The 20530-nt window shown below is 43.5% G+C and overlaps 1 pseudogene; it reads left to right on the top strand.

Annotated features, from left to right (window-relative positions):
* LOC114633388 overlaps positions 1-18775 on the top strand; it is a 26589-nt pseudogene extending 7814 nt beyond the window's left edge.
* The last annotated feature ends 1755 nt before the right edge of the window (positions 18776-20530 follow it).

The following is a 20530-nucleotide window of genomic DNA, read 5'->3' as shown; positions in this document are numbered from 1 at the left end:
GTGGTCATCTAACCATGGGTGTGAGCAGGAATCTGTGGTCATCTAACCATGGCTGTGAGCAGCCAATTTGAGGATGCCTTGCCACCATGGAAGTTCCCTGAGCTCTAATCAGTCACAGAGACCCCCATTCCCCTGGAAATAGAGCAAACCAATCAAGAGAAAGAAAGGCAAACGTCACCCACTCATAATCTAACAGGCTTTAAACTGAGTGACCTTGCCAAGCCCACACCTGAGTCTCTGTTCCCAAATGGGGATACCTGGCATGCAGGAAGCTCTGCTGGAGACCTGGCATGCAGGAAGTTCTGCTGGAGACCTGGCATGCAGGAAGCTCTGCTGGAGAAATGCTTCTGCGTACTATTTGAGTCTTCTTTCAATGACTCAGGACAATTAGGGTAGCTGATCATTTGGGGCTCGGTCTGTGTCTGTTTTTTTGTCCAATCTGGAAGCTGAGAGGGACAGAGCAGATGTGTATTCTGTCACTCCAACTGAAATTAAGGACTCTCCTGAAACCCATCCGGGAGAACTGGCTAGTTCTCATCTGATTTCTGAATCTGCTGTGGTCTGTGGGGCTTCCACGCACAGGAAGGAAGATCACCTGAGACAGCCTTTTCTTTTTGGTTTTGGTTTCCTGGGAACACCTTACTGTGTCTATGTGTATTTTATGTGGATATGGATTATTTGTTTTCTCTTACCTTGAGAGACACCACTGGCAGACACATTTCACCATAAAACAAAAGAATACACCTTTTTAGCACCTCATGGTACCTTCTCCAAAATAGACCATATAATTGGTTACAAAATGAGCCTTACCTGATACAAGGAGATTGAAATAATTACATGTATCCTATCAGATCACCATAGCCTAAGGCAGGTCTTTTTTTTTTTTTTTTTTTTTTGGTTTTTTGAGACAGGGTTTCTCTGTGTAGCCCTGGCTGCCTTGGAACTCACTCTGTAGACCAGGCTGGCCTCAAACTCAGAAATCTACCTGCCTCTGCCTCCCAAGTGCTGGGATTAAAGGTGTGTGCCACCACTGCCCATCAAGGCTGATCTTTGATAACAGCAAAAACAACAGAAAGCCCACATATACATGGAAACTGAACAACTCTCTACTCAATGATAACTTGGTCAGTTAAGAAATAAAGAAAGAAATAAAAGACTTCCTGGAATTTAATGAAAATGTTGACACATCCTACCCAAACTTAAGGGACACAATGAAAGCAGCACTAAGAGGAAAAAGAAACTGGGAAGTTCCTACACTAGTAACTTAACAGCACACCTGAGAGCTCTAGAACCAAAAGAAGCAAACTCATCCAAGAGGAGTAGATGGCAGGAAATTGTAGGAGGATCTAAGGTGGGAGGAGTAAGGAGAGGAAGAGAAGAAGGAAGAGGAGGAGCTAAGAGGCAGGAGAAATGTAGGAGTGATGGAGGCGGATGTTCACGTGTCTGTAGCAGTCAGAGGTAGTTGGTATATCTAGGTTGTGTACTGGGTTACACTTCTGATTGTATGGGCATCTTGTTATTGATCATTACCAAATATATAAGCTTTTGAATAATTTAAGCATTAGAGTTTCATTTTCCTACTGGGCCCATGTGGATGGCAGAATGGTCTGGGCAATCCTCTCGGAGACAGCGTGGAAGATTGGCAGAGCCATCCCCCATGCTGGTGTTTCGTGGGTGGCAGGGCTGTTGTATCTGGCTGGTCATTTCTAGCTGCTATGTGCACGTGGCCTCTGGTCACAGAACATGGCGGCTGAGCTAGGCAGAGCTGCTGCAGCTTAGATAGTTGGCTTGACCAGAGACCATTTTAAATAATTATTACAACAGAAAATAGTCAAATTAGGGGCCGAAATCAACCAAATAGAAACAAAATAATACAAAGAATCACCAAAATCAAAAGCTGGTTCCTTGAGATAGATAAACCCCTAGCCAAACTAAGAAAAGGGCCCAGAGACAGTATCCAAATTAACAAAATCAGAAATGAAAACAGAATGAAATGAAAACAGAAATGGAGAAAACTCAAAAAATCATCGGTCCTACTACAAAAGCCTATACTAAACAAACCTGGAAAATCTAGATGAAATGGATGGTTTTCTAGACAGATACCACATGCCAAAGTTAAATCAAGAGCAGGTAAACTATCTAAACAGGCCCATATTTCATAAGGAAATAGAAGAAGTCATTAAAAAAAAAAAAAGCAACCCCAGGGCCAGATTGATTTAGTGCAGAATTCTATGAGACCTTCAAAGAAGACTTGATGTCAATATTCCTCAAAATATTCCATAAAACAGAAGCAGAAGGAACACTACCTAATTCATTCTATGAAGCCACAATTGCTCTGATACCTAAACCACACAAGGACCCAACCAAAAAGGAGACCTTCAGACCAATCTCACTTATGAATATAATGCAAAAATAAATACAATTCTTGCAAACTGAATCCAAGAACACATCAAAACCATCATTCACCACAATCAAGTAGGCTTCATCCCAAGGATGCGAGATTGGCTCAATATAGGAAAATCCATTAATCCACCATATAAACAAACTCAAAGAAAAAAATCACATGGTCATCTCCTTAGATGCAGAAAAAGCATTTGATAAAATATAACATCCCTTCATGTTAAAAGTATTGGAGATATCAGGAATTCAAGGCTCATACCTAAACAATAAAAGCAATTTACTTTAAACCAACAGCCAGTATTACATTAAATGGAGAGATACTTGAAGCAGTCCCACTAAAACTGGGGACAAGATAAGGATGCACACTCTTCCCATATCTATTCAATATAGTACATGAAGTGCTAGCTAGGACAGTAAGACAACAAAGGAGATCAAGGCGATACAAATTGGCAAAGAAGAAATAAAGGTACCATTATTTGCAAACGAGATGATAGTACAGATACGTGATCATAAAAAACTCTACCAGATGACTTCTCCAGCTGATAAACAACTTCAGCAAAGTGGCCGGATATGAAATGAACTCAAATAGATCAGTAGCCTTCCTTTATACAAATGAAAAACAGGCTGAGAAAGAAATTAGGAAAACAACTCCCTTCACAATAGCCACAAATAATACAAAATATCTTGGGCTAATTCTAATCAAACAAATGAATGATCTGAATGACAATAACTTCAAGTCTCTCAAGAAAGAAATCTAAGATCTCAGAAAATGGAGAGGTCTTCCATGTTCATGGATTGGCAGAATTAACATAGTAAAAATGGCCATCCTACCAAAGGCAATCTACAGATTCAACACAATCCCCATAAAAATCCCAACACAATTCTTCAAAGACATGGACAAATCAATTCTCAAATTCATCTGGAATGGCAAAAAACCCAGAATAGTAAAAAAATAATTTGTAACAATAAAAGAACAGCTGGGGTAATCACCATCCCTGATCTTAAGCTTTAATAATGAGAAATAGTGATTAAAACTGCATGGTACTGGTATAGAAACAGACATGTTGACCAATGGAACAGAATTGAAGACCCAGAAATAAAACTGCACACTTACGCATACTTGATATTTGACAAAGAAGCCAAAAATATACAATGGAAAAAAAGAAAGCATCTTTAATAAATGGTGCTGGTCTAACTGGTTGTCTGTATGTAGAAAAATGAAAATAGACCCATATTTGTCACTGTGCACAAAGCTCAAGTCCAAGTGGATCAAGGACCTCAACATAAAACCAGATATACTCAGTCTAATAGAACAGAAAGTGGTAAAGAGCCTTGAGTTCATTGGCTCAGGGGAAATTTTCATAAACAGAACTCCAATGGCTCACACTCTTAAGATCAAGAATTGATAAATGGGACCTTATGAAACTGACAAGCCCTGAGATTCCACCTTACACCAATCAGAATGGCTAAGATCAAAATCTCAGGTGACAGCACATGTTGGTGAGAATGTGGAGAAAGAGGAACACTCCTCTATTGCTGGCAGGATTGCAAACTGTACAACCACACTGGAAATCAATCTGGAGGTTCTTCAGAAAATTGGAAATAGATCTACCTGAAGACCCAGCTATATATACCCAAAAGATGCCCTACAATGCCACAGGGGCTCCTGTTCCACTATGTTCATAGTGTTCTTATTTGTGATAGCCAGAAGCTGGAAATAACCCAGATGTCCTACAACAGAAGAATGGATACAGAAGATGTGGTTCATTTGCACAATGGAATACTACTCAGCTATTAAAATTGAGTAGAGCCGAATTTTGCAGACAAATGGATGGAACTAGAAAATATCATCCTGAGTGAGGTAACTTAGACCCAAAAGGACATGCATGGTATGTACTCATTGATAAGTGGGTATTAGCCAAAAAGAAAAAAAAGTACAGAATTGTAGGACCATGAAAGGACAGCCTGGTTTCTGGTTGAGCACCAGCTGGAAACTGCTGGAGACCCTAGGTGATCCTGACAGGCTCAGGTGCGACCCAGGTGACTCTAAGGGACGGCATGTATTTTATCATGCTCCCCAGACTCCAGGCTCCTGACACGAGGCCACAGACCTCCATAGATCTGTGCTTCTCAGTCACATAGGACAACACCCTCTAGCCTCTCCACAGGTGGAGGGTGTGACTACAGGCCATGTAGCCTCAAGATCTCCATATTAATAGATACCTAAAGGCCAGAGGGGCGTAGCCAATTAAACATTCCTTCCCAGATCCTCCTCCTTACAAAAGGTATTTAACCTCAGACCTGCCGTGAGGAAATGGGGTATAGTTTTCATCTATTTTCTGACATGACGGTAAACATCTTAAGACCGTGGACTGTTTCTCTTCTTTGATATCTGCCATGGGGAATAGTGCAGCAAGCCTTGACCCACAGAGCCACTACCTAATCTCCTGCTGATGACCTCTCTGTGTTCCCAGCCATGGAGACCACCAGCCACCCAAGCCAAGCGACCAGCCGTGACTCAGCCAAGCAAGATCTCATCCTCATGGGACCCAGCTGGAGCACTCTCTCTCCCCCTTCCCCTTCAGCTGTGGGGAAACCTAGCTCATATGCCCCCACTTCATTCTTGGCTCTTCCAAGGCCACCCAGCAGGGTCTGGGGGCCCAAGAGCCTGAGAACCAGCCAGTCCCCACACACCTTTTGGCCTGGGGATCCCTAAGCCAAGAGCTCCTGCTCCCCAAGGGACCTCAAACTGCACTCCTCACTCCCAGGTCAACTTCCCATGCCTCTGCCTCTCTGAGCAGTGGCCTAGTCCCTTGTGGGGGAGGGTGCTGGTGCAGGACCCACATGGGATATTTTCTTAGCTATTGATTGATGGGGGGGGTTTCTCCATCCCAATGTGGATTGTGCCAGGCCTGGGCTAGTGGTCCTGGGTTGTACAAGAAAGCAGCCTGAGCAAGCCATGAGCAACACGCTGGGAAGACACGCCCTCCATGCTCTCTGCGTCAGCATCTTCTGCCTCTACATTGAGTTTCTGCTCTCACTGTGTTTGATGATGAACTGTTGTAGGAAACTGTGACTGAAACAAAACCCTTTCTACTCACTTTGTCAAATATGCAATGTTGGATTAAATATTCACTCATAGTTTAAAGAGTACAGGACCCACAATACAGAAACAATGTCACAATGTTTTTTTCCCCATGGCTTATATATGTCAAAACCTGCACTTTTATTTTCATTTTTGAGTTGTTTTGGCATATATAAGCTATGGGATTAATAATCATTTCTTGACAATGCCATATTGAATTGAGTTGTCCCAGAAATGAGAGGTGTGATCCTTCTTTTATGTTTCCTTCTAAAATGATGTTTGAAATTCTGTGATATGGAGTTGAAGACCTCCGCAGAGGGGAAACCCTCTCTCAAGTCTCAGAAAGTCGCGACCACCCAGTAATCTGCTTGAGACACCATGTACCGGAGCAATTGCGAGGTTGTTTATTAGCTGCTGGTCAATTCGTATGCCCACACAGGAGCTGAATTGACCCTGACAACCAGTTTGAGAGGGTTTTTAAAGGAAAAAACCACAAACCAAGGAATGGGAAGGGGGTGAGGGGTTGTTAGGGTGGTGTAACATAAAAATAGTGGAACATTCCAAAGGAACCCACCCTATGGGAGTCAGGGTCAGGTGAAAACTCTCTGTACGCTTATCTTTCCCAAGAATGTGGTCCTGCCCTGTTACTTCGGCCTTGCCCTGTCACTGCGGTTCCCAGCTTGGTTCTCAACTTGGTTCTCAGCTTGGTTCCACCTAGTTTACTTACAATCTTTCCTAACTCTTTGCAGATAGGCCAGTTCCAGTAATGGTGACTGGTCTTTCCACATTCTTAACTTGCTTCATGCCTCGGTTTGTCTATGTCTTTATAAAGAAAGCTTAAAGAATACTTTATATGTCTAAAAAGAATTCTATATACCCAGTATCTATAATTTTTCACTCTACATTCCCCCATTTTTTTCTAATGATATTTTTTAATCATAAAAACTTAACTCCACTTTTTCTAATGTAAATCTGATTACAGATCTTGCATTTCAGTATCTTCATAGCTTCCATTTCCCTGTCTGAGGGTTTGATATTGATGGCATAGCAATAAAAGCTGAACAGCACTAACTCTCTCTAACAAAGGTAACTAATCTGTTTAAGAAGCAAAAAACAGAATCAAAAGAGGACCAGGGAAAATATCAGAGTGTTAATGTCTAATTCCTGAAGCATGTCCTGAAAGGCTGCCTCATGGTTGTGCTGCACGCCATTGTCCACACTCGCAGGGTTTCTAGTCCTCTGGAATGCTGCACCAGCCTCACCCAGAGGCTTCAAGTCCTTGGAGCTGGTCGCCTGCTCCCACAGGTATAGCTCGTTTCTCCACAGGCCAAACATGGTCAGACACCACAGGCAGCTTGGTGGTGTTGAACTAGAACCGCGTCTCTCAACTGGTGTGGCACACTCCGGTCTCTAGTCTCGTAGGCCCCTTTCAGCTGTTCTCAGACCTCTCGTCAGACCATTTTAAGTGCTTTTATGTAGGCAAACAAGGATTTAGAAAGGACAGCATCAGGATCATTCATTCTGCCCGCCCCAGTAAGTGGCAGAGGTACCCCACACAAAATCTCAAAGGGTGTAAGCTTAAATCACTCTAGAGTGTTCCACACTCAGAACAAGGCAAAGGGAAGGGGGGCTGTCTAGTCTTTACCACCGGTCTCCAATGCTAATTTGGTTAAGGTCTCCTTAATTGTTCTATTTATCCTCTCTATCTGTCCTGAACTCTGGGGTTTATAAGCAAAATGTAATTTCTAATTAATCCCCAGCTGTGTGGCCAGTCTCTAACTCAACTGGGCAACAAAGACCATTAACAGACCCAGTTAGTTACCTTGGGTATTCCAAACCTTGGAAAGATTTCTTCCAGGATCTTCTTTCCATATTTTGCCAGCTCGACTTCTGTGAAGTCCATCTCCCAGTAAGCTCTGGGCCGGTCGCCCCTCAGTCTCTTCCCATTGGTTAAGGCACAAGCTCTATAGTTTCTCACCATAGCTTTCGCCAAATCAGACAGTCCTTCTTCTTGTGAGAGGATTAATTTACCATCTCAGTTTTTTATTACTCCATAGGGGGTTTCAGAGTGAAAGCCCAAATTGTCCATCACTTGATGGTCGTCGGTGGCATATCTGAAACTGGTATCTCGAGTGTCAAAATAGTCTCTGGAACCCTTACTGCTAGACTCATTGCTCCCTGGGCAGCTTTCTAGGCAGCCATGTCAGCCATCTGATTTCCTTTTTGCAACAGTGTCCTGAGCCCTTTGGTTTTGGTTCAAAGAGGCTCAGTATTTCTGCAGTTGTCAGCAGCCCTCTTTGTCTATAGATTGCACCATGTATATGAGCTGTGGCAAAGGCATATCGGTACTCGCTTTCCATCTGCCACTGAATCTCCCGCCATTCCCTTACCTTCCACCACGGAACTGCTGCCATCTGTATACCAATTCAGACTTCCTGGCCAGGGCTGGTCCTTCAGGTCGCTCCAAGTACCTGTTTCTTCTGCCAGGATATCAACACAGTGATGGACCGGAGAAGAGTCGTCAGTCACAAGCAGCAAGGTGGCAGGATTCAAGATGGCCGGGGGTGCAAAGATCACCCTTTGAGTCAACAACAGGCTCTGATAGTGCATCATGCGAGCATTAGGCATCCATCAGTCAGGGGGCTGCTGGAAAGTTGATGCTGCCAAAAGTCCTCTCTGGGGAGAGCGAACTGAGGAGGTTAAGTGTCTTGTACTCCCTTATTGACTTTTCTTAGATCTTGTATTGGCTTGTAATCATTAGTGCCTGGCTTCTTCGGTTTCAACCCAAACTTTTGGGAATTCTGCTAGCCATTCACTGATATCTGGGGCTTCCGCCTTCGTCACCCAGGTTCTCTGTCTGTCTAATTCCTATCTTATCTCTTGTCTTTCTCTCCTGCACTGCGGCCAAAAATCCTTCTTGCCTGCAATCTCACCTGCCTTTTCTCTCTTTTTTTCTTTCTTTCTCTCTCTCTTATAGTACACTTTCTCTGCCTCCTTAACTAAATCTTCCAGTAACCTCTCAAGAAACACAGACAGTGGCTCGTTTGGTCCCTGAAGGACTTCTCTTATCTTGACCAAATTGGTGGGCAATCTCGCTGCCCTTGGAGACCCGCTAGATCCCGATGGTAGACTACCAGCCGCCCCTTACCTGCAGTTAAGGGGGAATCCGGCATCAATCTCATTGGGAAGCTGCATAGGCTGCCTGTTGTCACCAGGAACATTCTTACGGGCTTCTAATAGAATTCTTTCCTTCTCTTCAGTAGTAAAGAGAACCTGTAAAATGTTATTGACAATCATCCCAGGTGGGCTGGAGGGAAAACAAAGACTCTACCAGTCCCGTCAGACTGGCTGGGTTGTCTGGAAAGGAAGGGCGATGAGTCTTCTAAGAACCCCACAGATATCTCTTCTCTTTCTTAAGGGGGGGGGCTAAATTTGTCTTACCACTGTATCTAATTGACAGCAGGCTGGTACTGTGTCACAGCTGTTCTTAGTTTTTTTTCTTACTCTAGCAATCATTTCTACCTGCTCTATCTTCTTTTCAACCATAAACATGAGTGAGTCAAAATTTCTGGAGCTCACGATTGAACTGCCAACTGCAGCCACTGTTTCACTATACTTTTTTAAGTTTCTTTTTGCAATACTAGAGTGTAACCATAATTATGAGAAACAAAACCAATTTTTAACAATGTAAATAATCCATTTTCTCTGAAATCAACACTAAATGCATTACTTTCAGGTTACAAAGTTGGCTGTCAGTTCCTATATATGAATGCATGATAGTGTAGCTTTTAATAACTCATAAGAGACACTGTTTTAAATCCTATCTCTATACATCTGGTTTCTGAATGACTCCAAACCTGAGTTACCAGTTTTAAGCCAACTTTCTTTTACCAAGGTTGCAAATTTTTAACCATACCCAATACCTTATAGGGAAATAATCTATAACCAAGACATGCAGAACATTCTTATACTTTTAAAACCAGTCATAAACAAAAATGAAGTAAATGCACAACTTATATTTTTTTCAAACAAAATGTTCTTGTTTTTTCTGGCTATGATTTCAAAAGAAGTACCTTGTCACCTGTTAAATTCAATAATCAATGAGACCATGGCAGGGCTCTAAAGGCCAATTGAAACTGCTATTTGTTTTTACTTTTCTTACTCTTAATTTCTTGTAAGGCTATTAGCTATTCCTTGAGGCAAAACTTTCTAGTGATATCACTTCATGGACTCTCAAAAAAAAATTACAAGCATACTCACTGCATGTAAACCTCTCATCTTAAAGGAACAGTAAAAAAACACTCTTCTAAATCTATAATAATTCTGTATACATTTCTTGGAATGGCAGCTGGAGTAGACAAGTCAGGCTGTAATTCAATTTCTCCAGCATAATCATTATATAGCTCCTGGACCATAAACTGTCTCTTGTAAATGTCCTTGGGTCTGAGGCTGATCTTTCTTCCCCCAGGAAGAAGCAAGGCAATAAAACAAATACCAGAAAACACCTTTCCAGGGGCTAGTCAGAGTGACCATGACAACAGGAATGTCACACCAGCTTCTGCTGAGCCCACTCTGAGTTTTGTCTTAACTCAAATGTGAAAGTTCTTAATTTGGGTCTGTTTCCTGAGGCCTGGCCCAATGATTATCTTTCCTTCACTGAGAACAGATTCCAGAGGAGTGATTCTTCTGTCTGTCTATGCCTCTATTTTTTGGAATCTTTCTTAAAATGACCTATGTCCCCATACCTAGAACATTCCTTATCACCTCAGCACTGTGAAAGCATGGCTTAGACTGTAGTTAGCATTCTCATAAGCCAATTGTGTAACCAAGACTCTTGCCTGAGGGTCTCTAAAAATCCTACCTGTCCTTTCAGCGGCCTATCAAGGCCTTATTTGATCCCAGATAAAACTTTACACTGAAATCTCCTTTTCAATCTTGGGGAAGAAAAAAATCAGTTTCTTTACCAAGAAAGCCAAAAAGTTCTTAGCCTCCCCAAGAGCAGCCTGTGTAAAGAATCATTTTTGCCAGGGCTCCTCCTGCTGTGCCTCACTTTCATCCACAGAGCAGGGGGACTTGCCTATAAGTTTTAACCCTTTTTATCTTTCTGAACATGAAACATAGAACAGACATTTATTCTAATAAAACAAAGACAGACAACGACACATGTGGACAAATTTGGCGCCAAGGACTCACAATAGACATAGAAAGCATAACCAAGAATCTCTCCTGTAGGGGCCAGAGAGTTCTCTTTCTTTTGCTAACACACCGCAGAGAACAGACAATTGTTTTAGCTATTTCTCTGCCAATGGCCATGTTAACTCAGGATATTCAACACAGTAGATTCAGTCTAAAATAACGTCAGTCACAGTCCAAAAACACGCAAACAGTTCATCAAGAAAACAGAAAAAAACACAGTCAGTTCACCCCCATCACGGGCGGTGGATATACCACATACAGTTCTCGCTCCTGTCACAGGTGCAGAGACAGGTTACACAATCAAGGCATGAAAGACTGCCGGTGAGAGAACCTAATAACCAGATGACATGGCCAGTCCATGCTGGACCTAATTTAACAGATTTCTTACATCACCAGCAATGAACAACACAGAATTAGACCCAGACACACAGCCACGAGAGCTTCAACAGACGCCGCCCCAGGCGGCAGTGGCCAAAGACCACCTTCAGACAGAGAAGGGGTCATTTCTGACCCTATCTCCCATACAAACGAACTCCAGAGAATCCTCTAGAGAACTGTGGCCTGCAGTGTGCCGACACATCTGTCCCACTGCTTCCACTTTCCATGAATTCTCTCCCGGAATTCATAACCTGACCCTCTCCCAGGGTCGCAAACTGCCCTCCGTGGCTTGCGTGGTTCCTGCTCCTGCCACGAGCACAGAAACCAGACTACATAGACGGTCACCCCTGCCAAGGGTGCACAGAAACTTCACAAACACAGTACACAGACAGTTGCCCCACGCCATGGGCACAGACACCTCATAAGCACAAGCACACAGTCCATTCATTGTCCCTATCACATCACGAGTAACACAAAACATAGACAAAACAACTACACAAAGAGACTAACCATCTCAACTGAGAAAGCCAACACCAATACAGAAAAACAGATGGCCAGGAGGTCTCGCACACCTCCTCCAGCAAGAGGACCACCATGTCCTCCCGGCCTCCAGATGGGCACCCACCAGGCGTCCCTGGGGTCCCTTCCTCTCCCGGGATGTCTCCCGGGTTGTGGCAGTGGTAACCATCCTAGCAAGTCTGCTGGTCATCCATTCGCCTCCTGCCAAGACAAAAGGTTTGCTGTCTCTTACGAGACATAAACAGCTGCCAAGCCAAACCACAGAAGTGCACTTTCCAGAATTCCAAACGAGACGGATCAACACACAAAACGCACAAACAAAACCGCGGTGCCCTTACCTCCCAGTGGGGGTCTCAGAGATCAGGGTTGTCGCAAATCCTAGGACGAGCCCCCAATGAAGACCTCCCACAGAGGGGAGACCCTCTCTCAAGTCTCAGAAAGTCGAGACCACCCAGTAATCTGCTCGAGACACCGTGTACCGGAGCAATAGCGAGGTTTATTAGGGTGTGTGACAGCTAGCTGCCGGTCAATTCGTATGTCCACATAGGAGCTGAATTGACCCCGACAGCCAGTTTGAGAGGGTTTTTAAAGGAAAAAACCACAAACCAAGGAATGGGGAGGGGGTGAGAGGTTGCTAGGGTGGTGTAACATAAAAATAGTGGAACATTCCAAAGGAACCCACCCTATGGGAGTCAGGGTCAGGTGAAAACTCTCTGTACGCTTATCTTTCCCAAGAATGTGGTCCTGCCCTGTTACTTTGGCCTTGCCCTGTCACTGCAGTTCCCAGCTTGGTTCTCAACTTGGTTCTCAGCTTGGTTCCACCTAGTTTACTTACATTCTTTCCTAACTCTTTGCAGATAGGCCAGTTCCAGTAATGGTGACTGGTCTTTCCACATTCTTAACTTGCTTCATGCCTCGGTTTGTCTATGTCTTTATAAAGAAAGCTTAAAGAATACTTTATATGTCTAAAAAGAATTCTATATACCCAGTATCTATAATTTTTCACTCTACAGAGTAAATTATGAAGCACTCAACATTCTGGAAATATATTCTCAATGTAATGTATGTTTATAATATTGTCAGTTTCACTGGTTTTATTATGTATATGAATGGACTATTTTAGGCCGCAGTGAGCTATGAGGATGTGCATGTGAACTTCTCTCAGTGAGTGGGCTTTGCTGAATTCTTCCCAGAAGAGTCTCTACAGAGATGTGATGCTGGAAACATGCAGGAATCTCACTGCTATAGGTAAGAATCTGAGTTTTCCTTCACTTTCTAAACAAGGGGACAAGTGTTTCTTGGTTATTAGTGCACTGTAGGAAGCTTTCTCGTTTCTCCATTACAAGATGGCGCCGGCTGGTCAGGCCATTTGAGTAAACAAGCCTGTTGCGCATGTGCTGGCTGCTTGGTTCACGTCATTTTTCTTATGCTAATGAAGCATTGCCTTGTGCTCCAATCACATACTTACACGATGACTGTTAGAGTATATTAGCCACGCTCCTTACCCGCTCAGGGTCCTTTTCATAAGTCACAGCTGAAATATAGCTGAAATAAAGAGCTGCAGAAGAATCCTGTTGTTGCCGTATCTTCCTTGCTGGCGAGGTGGGTGCACGCGACAGTGCACTTCTGTGATTTCTATTGTCAAAGAGAAAGAATGTAGTAAATAATCAGACATGGTTCTCAGATTCACCAGGCATATGAAATTAAAATTTGCACAGTATCCAATAATATATCATAAATTTTCTGGTACTATAGTTTAGGCTACAAATGGGAACACCACAGTATTGAAGAACATTGTCAAAGTTCTGGAAGATATAAAAGGTAATTTTCATGTGGAAGCTGATACAAATGCATCACTGAAGAAAATTTAATGTCTTCCAAAGATTTAAGAAAAGCAGCAGTGTAAGTAAGCACAGATTTAAGGATACTGATGATTACTAAATTCTCAGAAGACCATCTCCTTTAGTTTCAGGTAGCTGGCCTGTGTTTGTAAGGGGTTCCTCTGAGAAACAAGACAAAGAAACAACATCTTAGAACGTGATTCTGTCAGTCTATTTAGTTTCATCCCATTTAAGTATCCTTAAAAGCATGTACATTGATTAGGGGCCCAGTGAATATCCTTTTATAAGCAAATGTCCTGTCCAGCAGGACATTAAACAGAGGTCCGGGGAGGTCACCTGAAAGAGAGCAGGGGAGGAGGTGGTGGTGGTGGTGGGGAAGCAGGCAAAGACGCAAGGAAGTGACAACCTGTCTATAATCTAATGAGATCGTCATTTTTACTTTGCACACACAGGTTATATACACAAAAAGGCAGGATGTGGGGAAGGGGATGACGCAGGAATGTAGGTGTTCAGGGGGAATACAGATATCTTTCAGAACAGAGTGTCAGCTGGGTGAAGGTTCAGGGGGCAGACCACTATGACTCCGCCTATGATTCACTTGTCTTTATCTAAGTTGATACTATCCACCAAGGTTACCCATCTACAAGGCCTTTGTGTAGCCAGGCTTAGCAGCCTTCCACCAAAGCTGCCTGTTTATAATAACTCCCAGCTATCTGTTTCAGTGTTTTCCCACAGGGACCCAAGTCTTGGTGCTAGCAGGCATGTATGTCAGGCCTATTGCTGAATTTAGGCCTTCAGTGTATAAGCAGGGCTGCTCCTGACAAGCAAATAGTCCATAGTAAAGCTAATAGTCCATAGGTTGTTGTCATGGAGAAACCTTAATCCCTCTATAACACATGTCTACGCAGAACAAGAACTTAAAACTGTTGCGTCCACCCTCGGCCAGCAAGGAAGACTCAACGCAGGAGCTCTTCTCCAAGCAGTTTATTCAGGACCCTTGAACAATCTTCTGACTGACGACCTCTGACTTCTGACCCCGGGGGGGGGGGCATCTCCCAGGCTTAAGTACTCTAGGAATAGCCAACCCCCGTCTGCCATGTGGCAACAGCAGATAGGTCCACACACATGGAGACAAGCCGGATCACCAGCCACAGCCAAATAAGGAGTTGTTTACTCCTAAGAGTCCTCGCCAGCAGGTGGCAAGGACTTGTTTACTCCTAAGAGTACTCGCCAACAGGTGGCGGAAGGCGGAGACTGGCGCCATCTTAAGGGCGCGGCACTATGCGGCTCTCCACAGTTCCCCCTTTTTGTTTTTGTATGAAACAGGTGAGAGTAGAGGTCTGATCTCAGAAAGAACAACGGACATTGTACTAACTCTCCCTGAGCATCCCTGCCCAGGCAGTGTCAGACCCGTCCAGTGCCGATTTTTGCTGAGGCGGGAACAACGTTGGAACCGGTTGGGGGAAAGGACGGCACTAACCCGCATCAATCAGACTTGCTCCCCTTGAGGCTGCTAGCAGCTGACAGCATACCTCAAGTGCAGTGCTTAGCCTCGCAACCTGAACGTGATGACTCAAGGCTTGATGGCTGCCAGCCAAGCTTGGGGGGACTGTCTGGCCTCAAAGGCTGCAAAGGCTTGGATAATCATGGCTGCATTACGTTTTTGTGTAACCCTAACCTTGCAAATAAACCACAGGCAGATAGAGGAGGCTAGCACCATGAGTATAGCCAAGGAACCCAAACCCGCTCACTTGGTCAAGAGGAAGATGTCACGAAGCAGGGATTCTCTAGATGCCTCCGGCTCCCTCAGTCTCTAACCCTGGTGTCACTGTCACCATCATCATCTTGAGCCTCAGGAGGGTCTTCATGGCGAACCTTCCGCACCAGGTGCTCGGGCCTCCACACTGGATCTTGCTGGTCCTGAGGAAAAACACAAACAGAGCCTCGTGCCCCTGTCAGCACGGGATCAGGCCCTCGCCAGGAGCCCATCAAGATATCTTTCCATTTTACCATGCTTCTAGAGGGGCCATGAGAATTCTGATATCTGACCGCAGCTGAGCAGCCGTGGACATCCAAATTTAAAAATTTTAGGATAAATAAGGCTAACGATATTCTCTCCTTAGGGCTATGGCCTTGGCCTACTCTCCCTTTTTGTTTTTGTAGGCAGTCTTTTACTGTGCAATGAGCACATTCCACAATACCCTGGCCTTGAGGGTTATATGGTAAGCCATGGTTTAGTTGTATCTCTATTTGTTTGCAAAAGAAGGTGAATGCATTGGCTGTATAGGCTGGTCCATTATCTATTTTCAACTGCTGAGGCTTCCCCCTGCCGCCCAAGCTTCCAGACAATGTCCTATGACATTGTGAGCCTTTTCGCCACTTAAAGGGGTGGCATGTATGATGCCCGAACAGGTGTCAACAGACACATGGACATATTTTAGGGTCCCGAACTCCGATATATGAGTGACATCCATTTGCCAGATCTTGAGTGGCAATAACCCCCTAGGGTTCACTCCTACACTGGGAGGATGAAGATGGACCACACATTGAGGACAATCCAGAACCACCTGTCTGGCATCTGCTCTAGATAAGTGAAATTTTTGTTGAAAGGTTTTTGCATTCACATGAAATGACTGATGGAACTGTCTTGCCTGCTCCAATGATGAGCTTAAGAAAATACATTCCATCCTTGTCCATCGGTCGACTTTATCATTGTTTTCGCTCAACGGTCTAGGCAGGCCTGTGTGTGCTCTAATATGTTGAATATAAAAGCATCTCTTTCTCTGCCAAATTAAATCTTGCAATTCTTGTAATAAGGCACAAACCGTGCTGCTACGCTTAAGAGGGCCTGCTACTTCTAAAATTCTTACTGCATTAACAACATAGGCCGAATCAGAAATCAAATTAAATGCAAAGTGACAATTTCTAAACACCTCTACAACAATCTTTAATTACACAATTTGAGGTGAACCCGGTTGAAAATGACATAGTACAGGTTCCTGGTCCTCTATCATATAGGCCCCGCTACCTGTTTTGGAGCCATCAGTAAATATATTCGGCGCCCCCCCTAAGGGGATGTGCAGAGGTGATCTTTGAAAAAAATCACAGGATGCTCTTTAAAAAATGACAGCAAAGGATGTTTGGGATAATGATTATCAATCATACCACTGAAACTGCACTGTAATATAGCCCAGTCATCTCTAGTTCCGCACAAGATCTTAACTTGAGAACTAGAGAAAGGCACTATTATACTAGCAGGATCAACTCTTAAAAACTGCAGGCATTGCTGAACACCGTTCAAGGCTAGAGCAGCAACTGCAGTGGGGTAATGTTCTATGGACTTATTTGGAGAAACCTTTGAATAGATCCATAATAATGGACCTTCTTGCCATAACAACCCTGTAGGCTGGCCATAGGTGGCAAATATGCACAAAACAATGGGTTGACCCTCTTACCATCTCTGCAGAAAGGCACTTTGTAACCTTCCCTCTACCTTGCATAAGGCCTTTCTTGCTTCTTCTGTTAATTGTCTAGGGGAATCAAGAGCCGAGTCACCATTTAAAATATTATACAACGGTTTCAATTCATAATTTGGCAGCTTCAAATAATTCCGTACCCAATTAATATCCCCTAACAACGTTTGAAAATCATTTAGAGTATTTAAATTATCTTTCCTTAACTCTACCTTTTCAATCAGAGCTTGAAGCTCCTCATCAGTATCTGACCAGTCTGTGTCAGAATCCTCCTTCCCACTCGACTTAACTGAGCGCTCCTCTTTCAGCATTTCCAGGGCGGTCTGTCCCTCCTCTACTGCCCTGCAGCACCTCTGATCCTCCTGATAAGCTTCCACACAGGTCTGACCCCTGACTTGAGCATTCCCTGACCCCATGCAAAGTCTAGATCCTTTCCCAATTTATCCCAACAAGCGATAGTTAAATTACCGGAAACTGCGAACCAAGGAGCAATGATATCACACTCATCCAAAAACCTTTCAAGGGTGCTTTTCTTAAGTTTCAAATTTTTAGATAACAGCAGCAGCTCCTGAAGAGCCAAAAAAAATTGGGTGCGACTGAGAAGCGCCCATACTTTCGGCACACTGTGCCTTTCACTTTCGGTCTGCAACAATGTAAACTTTTCCGCTCTCTCTTTGTCTGCAGAGAAGAGCAAAATGGCTGCACTCCGTGGACTTTATTGTTCCAACTCACCTCGGGAGCTTTCCCTTATCCCACTGACCTGGGAGCTTTGTCTCGTCCCACTGACCTGGGAACTTTATCGTTCCTACCCGGAAACTTTATTGCCTCTTTTACCGAGGGCCTTCCCTTGTCCCAACGTAACCTGGGAACTTACCGGTGCACCACCCTGACTGCTTGAAGTTCTGAGCTTCACTTTCCCCTATTGTCACGTGTATGGGCCGCCAGTTGTCGCATCCACCCTCGACCAGCAAGGAAGACTCAACGCAGGAGCTCTTCTCCAAGCAGTTTATTCAGGACCCTTGAACAATCTTCTGACTGACGACCTCTGACTTCTGACCCCGGGGGGGGGGGGGGATCTCCCAGGCTTAAGTACTCTAGGAATAGCCAACCCCCGTCTGCCACGTGGCAACAGCAGATAGGTCCACACACACGGAGACAAGCCAGATCACCAGCCACAGCCAAATAAGGAGTTGTTGACTCCTAAGAGTCCTCGCCAGCAGGTGGCGGAAGGTGGAGACTGGCGCCATCTTAAGGGTGTGGCACTATGCGGCTCTCCACACTTAACCTGTGTGAATTCAGTTTGAAATCTTTTGTTTGTTATTTCTCTTTTAATAGGTATAACACCTGTCATTGTGGATACAAGCCTTGTGGACATAGTGAATATGGAAAGAACCACTATATCTTTGCATGTAACAATTTTCTTCAAATATATGATAGAATCCAAACTGAAGAGAAACTGTATGAATGTAATCTATACAGAAAAGCCTTTGGAAATTTCTGTAGTATTTGAAAACATGAAAAAAATCATACTAGAAAAAAAAACTTTGTGAATGTTATCACTGTGGTAAAGCCTTTCTAAGTCACAATTCTCTTCAAATACAGCAAAGAACTCATACAGGAAAAAACCTTATGACTGCAGTGAATGTGGTAAAGCCTTTGCAAGTAAAGGTAATCTTCAAATACACCGAAGAACTCACACAGGAGAGAAACCGTATTGTTGCAGTGAATATGGTAAAGCCTTTGCTACTCACAATAATCTTCAAATGCATGAAATAATTCACACTGGAGAGAAACCCTATGAGTGTACCCAGTGCAGCAAAGCCTTTGTGAGCCATGCTAGTCTTCAAAACCATCAAAAACATCACACTGGAGAGAAACAGTGAAGAGAAACCTTGTGAATGTGATAAGCATGGAAAAGTCATTGCACTTAGCAGTTATTTTCAAATACACAAGAGTTCATACTGGAGAGAAGGGATAAGAACGAGGCTTTCGGACAGGCATAGCAAGAGGACAAGATGTAGCTACTAATGTCTTCCGGTTTAGATGGCGAATCTGCCAGGATTTGCCACTGGAGGATTTAGATTTAATATAGCTTACAAGGTTAGGAGTCTAATTGTTGTGTCCAGCGATTGAGTTACCATTGTTTCTGAACTAAGTTTGTGTTATGTTTTCCTTCAAGTGGCAGCTTATCTGAGTTCCAGAGAGAAAAATATGGTGCCAAAACATGGGTTTGCCTGAACGTGCACCACTAAAGGCCGTGGGAGTTTTGAAGCATGGGGCTGGCATGGTAGTGACCCAGCAGTGGGAACTTAGCGAGCTGGGTGAAGAGATTTCAAAGCTCTGAGTCAGAGAGTCTCCACGAGATGAGAAGAGGCCAGTGATTGCCACCAGTACCTGGCCTGCCAGCACCAGGCCAGCAATAGCGTGGGTTCATTTTTTAAATATTTCCCACAACAGGTGGCAAACCAATGTGTTGGGCAGGAATCCACTAGAAATTTAAGATTATTAGCCTGAATGTTAGAGTTTTATTTTCTGAGAGAAAGGTGGTGCTGGGACAAGTCACGTGGACTCAAGCACAGGAACCTTGAAACAAAGAAAGAGGGCTCTGAGGTCCCTTGCTGTGGAAAGAGAAGATGGCTGCTCTTAGTCAGAAAGCCGGAGAATGGAAATGGCCTACATCTTGGGGCAGATATTGACTTAACTATGAATTTATAATATTGGGATTATTTGCTTTTAGAATATATTTATATACAGATTTTGTCTGAATCACGCTGGAATTTCGCCTGCAGTTCGGAACTAGGAAAGTGAAAATTAGTCACTGACCCCAAGCAGACAGAGCAGGGATAATCACCTGCCATGAAGAGGTAGTAATTAATAGAAATACGTTGCTCCAGGTAGAGAGCATAACAGATATTATAACAGGTATTAATTATAAATGTCTGTGGCTCCAGGTACAGAGCTCAACAGATAGATGGTATAACAAGATGGCTGCTCAGGCAGAGAGCTTAACAAGTCAAATTACCTGCTTCTTATAGACTGGTATTAGTGAAAGTTTGAATTAATTGCTGTAAAGATGGTATAAAGATATATTGTTCTGATGGGTCTTACACAATGTTCAAATCTGTCTAATGTGGGCTCCATGAGAATTTTGGGTTCAAATCCTGGTTTGTCTAACTGCCTGCTTATAAGAGGGTATAGATAGAAGTGTGAATCAAGTGCTTTAAAGATGGTATAAAGATATATTGCTCTAATATGCCTTACAGGATACTTAAATTCTGTCTAATGTGGGCTTTATGGGAATTTTTGGTTATTATCCTGCTTGACAAAATAGAAAAGGCCTAAGAATAGGCACTTACGGCATTTTAGTTTACTTCATTTTTTTGGATTGTTTTAATTTTCAAGATGAGTGTGATTTTCAGTTTTGTGGTTATATTATTCCTCTAGGAAAGAGGTCCATATAAATATTTTTCTGGTTAATATCTCAAAGATAAGCTGATTTGGGAGCAAGGTTTTCTCTTTGCATTTTTAGAGAAGGCGATCAGTGTCTGTACACCTTCCAGAGTAATATTGATCAGATGTCATAGAGGGAGACCTTCCAAGAACTAGATTCCAGAGAACCAAACGAAAAAAGTATGTTG

The sequence above is a fragment of the Grammomys surdaster genome, unplaced genomic scaffold (genome assembly GCF_004785775.1).
Source record: "Grammomys surdaster isolate TR1022 unplaced genomic scaffold, NIH_TR_1.0 607, whole genome shotgun sequence".
Classification (NCBI taxonomy): domain Eukaryota; kingdom Metazoa; phylum Chordata; class Mammalia; order Rodentia; family Muridae; genus Grammomys; species Grammomys surdaster.
This window is presented reverse-complemented; position numbering and strand designations above follow the sequence as displayed.